The sequence below is a fragment of the Pteropus medius genome, unplaced genomic scaffold (genome assembly GCF_902729225.1).
Source record: "Pteropus medius unplaced genomic scaffold, Ma_sr-lr_union100, whole genome shotgun sequence".
Classification (NCBI taxonomy): domain Eukaryota; kingdom Metazoa; phylum Chordata; class Mammalia; order Chiroptera; family Pteropodidae; genus Pteropus; species Pteropus medius.
In genome coordinates, this window is record NW_024349122.1 from 295,931 (window position 1) to 299,993 (window position 4,063).

The window sequence follows — 4,063 nt, forward strand, 5'->3', positions numbered from 1 at the left end:
GTAAAAAATATATGCACCCCACATAGGAGCTCCTACATACATGAAGCAATTATTGACTGACATAAAAGGAGAGATCAATAGTAATACACTCATAGTAGACTTTAACACTCTATTGACACCAATGGACAGATCTTCCAGGCAAAGAATCAACAAGGAAACAATGGGCCTAAAAGACACACTGGAACAGATGGGCTTAATAGATATTTTCAGAGCATTTTACCCCAAAGCAGCAAAATATACATTCTTCTCAAGTGCATATGGAATATTTTCAAGGATAGAAGACTTGTTAGGACACAAATTAAGTCTCAATAAATTTAAGAAGATTGAAATCATATCAACCGTCTTCTCTGATCACAATGGTATGAAACTAGATATCAACTACAAGAAAAAAACTCAAAAATACACGAACATATGGAGGCTAAATAACATGCTACTAAACAATGAATGGGTTATTAATGAGATCAAGGAAGAAATCAAAATATACCTAGAGACAAATGAAAATGAAAAAACATGACTCAAAATCTATGGGACACAGTGAAAGCAGTCCCAAGAGGGAAATTAATAGCAATACAGGCCTACCTCAAGAAACAACAAAAAGCTCAAATAAACAATCTAAACTTACAATGAAAAGAACTAGAAAAATAATAACAAACAAAACCCAAAGTCAATAGAAGGAAGGAAATAAGAAAGATCAGAGAGGAAATAAATGAAAGAGAGTCTAGAAAAACAATACAAAAGATTAATGAAACCAAGAGCTGGTTCTTTGAAAGGATAAACAAAATTGACAGACCCTTACATAGACTCATCAAGGAAAAAAAGAGAGATGAATAAAATAAATAAAATCAGAAATGAAACGGGAGAAATAACCACGGACTGCACAGAAATACAATGGATCATAAGAAAATACTACAAACAATTATATGCCAACAAATTGGATCATCTGGAAGAAATGAGCACATTCCTAGAAACATACAATCTCCCAAGACTGAGTCATGAAGAAACTGAAAATCTTAATCTACCAATTACTACCAATGAAATATAATCAGTATTCAAAAACTTCCCAAAAAACAAAAGTCTTGGACCAGGTGGCTTAATAGGCAAATTTTACCAAACATTCAAAGAATAATTATCACCTATTCTTCTCCAACTATTCCAAAAATTTCAAGAGAGAAGGCCCCCTAACTCTTTTTATGAGGCCACCATTATCTTGATTCCAAAACCGGGCAAAGACATTACAAAAACGAAAACTATAGGCTGATATTTCTTATGAACATTGATGCAAAAATCTTCAACAAAATATTAGCAAACCGAATTCAGCAATACATTAAAAAATATCAAACACCATGATCAAGTTGGATTTTTTCCTGGGATGCAAAGTTGGTTCAATATCCACAAATCAATTGATGTGATATACCACATTAACAAATTGAAAGATAAAAACCATATGATCATATCAATAGATGCAGAAAAAGCATTTGACAAAATCCAGCATCCATTTATGATAAAAACTCTCAGCAAAGTGAGAATAGAAGGAACATGCCTCTACATAATAATGGCCATATATGACAAACCTACAGCTAACATCATACTCAATGGGGAAAGACTAAAAGCATTTTCCTTAAGATCAGGAAAAAGACAAGGATGCCCACGTTCAGTACTCCTCTTCAACATTGTATTGGAAGTGCTAGCCACAGCAATAAGACAAGAAAGAGAAATAAAAGGCATCTGAATTGGAAAAGAAGAAGTAAACTCTTGTTATTTGCCGATGACATGATACTATATGTAGAGAACCCTAAAGATTACACCAAAAAACTGTTAGAACTGATCAATGGATTCAGTAAAGTAGCATGTTACAAGATAAATATTCAGAAGTCAGTGTCATTTTTATACACCAATGATGAACTTTCAGAAAGAGCAACTAAGAAAACAATGCCATTTACAATTGCATCGAAAACTAAAATACCTGGGAAACAAATTAACCAAGAAAGTAGAAGACCTGTTTTCATAAAATTATGTCATTGAAAAAAGAAATTGAAGAAGATACAAATAAATGGAAGCATATACTGTGTTCATGGGTAGGAAAAATCAACATCTTTAAAATGGTCATACTACCCAAAGTAATGTATAGATTCAATGCAATCCCTCTTAAAATACCAATGTCATTTTCCAGAGAGCTAGAACAAATAATCCTAAAATTTATATGGAGTCATAAAAAGCCCCGAATAGCCACGGCAATCTTGAGAAAGAAGAACAAAGTTGGAGGCATCGCACTACTTGATATCAAGGTATACTACAAAGCTACAGTAATCAAAATATCATGGTACTGGCATAAAAACAGATACATTGATCAATGGAACAGAATAGAGTGCCCAGAAATAAATCCACACCTATATGCTCACTTAATATATAACAAAGGAGGTAAGAATATACAATGGTGTAAAACCAGTCTTTTCAGTATATGGTGTTGGAAAAATTGGACAGATATATGCAAAAAAGAAAAAAGAAAAGAAAAGAAAAAAAGAACCTGGACCATCTTCTTGCACCATACACAAGAATAGAGTCAAAAGTGATTAAAAAATTGACTTAAATGTAAGACCCGAAACCATAAAACTTCTAAAAGAAAACATAGGCAATAAACTCTCTGATATCACTAACAGAAATTTCTTTTCAGATGTATCTCCTCGAGCAAGAGAAACAAAAGAAAAAATAAATAAATGGGACTATATTAAACTAAAAAGCTTTTCTACAGCAAAGGAAACCATCAACAAAACAAAATGACAACTGACAGTTTGGGAGAAGATATTTGCTAATGATACATCTGATAAGTGATTAATATCCAAAATATATAAAGAATTTATACAGCTCAACAACAAAAAGCAAACAATCTAATTAAAGAATGTGCAGAAGACCTGAACAGATACTTCTCCAAACAAGAAATACAAATGACTAATAGACATATGAAAAAATGCTCAAGGTCACTAACCATTAGAAAAATGCAAATTCAAAACACAATGAAATATCACCTCAAACCTGTCAGAGTGGTTATCATCAATAAATCAAAAAAACAGTGTTGACAAGGATGTGGAGAAAAGAGAACCCTCATAGATTGTTGGTGGGATTGCGAATTGGTACAGCCTCTATGGAAAATTGTACGGAGGTTTCTCAAAAAATTTAAAATGGGTATACCTTTTGACTCAGCAATTGCATTTCTTGGTATTTATTCAAATAAAACCAAACCAATAATTGGTAAAGATCTATGCACTCCTATATTCAGGCAACACAATTTACAATAGCCAAGATATGGAAGCAACCTAAGTGCCCATCAATAGACGATTGGATAAAGAAATTATGGTTCATCTATAAATGGAATATTACTCAACCATTAAAAATAATGAAATTCTACCATTTACAATGATATGATATACCTTGAGATTAGTGTGTTGAGTGAAATAAGTCAGAGAAAAAGAAATACCATATGATTTCACTTATATGTGGAATCTAAGGAATAAGAAGAACAAACTAATGAAAAACAGACTCAGAAATGTAGTGGACAATTTGATGATGGAAGTGGAGGGATGATGAGGGGCTGGGAGAATGGGGTGAAGGATTAAGTAAGTACAAATTAGTAGTTGATAATTATTCATGGGGATATCGAACATGGCAGAGGGAATGCAATTAGCATTAAGATGATGGGTAGGTGAAGGACTAGGGGAGAAAAGGAGCCATTGGGGGCATCATTTTATGAAATATATAGATGTCTAACCAATGGACTATATACTTGAAACTAATTTAAATAATTATTTTTTTTTAAAAAAAAGGACACACAGGATAAGAAATCAATTGAAACACCAAGCTATCAGAAAGCTAAAGATAAAAAGATTATAGGTAAACCTCATATTTCCATAATCACTATAAATGTAAGTGGACTGAACTCACCAATAAAAAAAAAGCATAGAATTGCAGATTGGATGAAAAATAAAACCCAATCATATGTTGCCTCGAGGAGACACTTCTCTGTTCCAAAGACAAATATAGACTCATAGTGAAAGGGTGGACAATGATA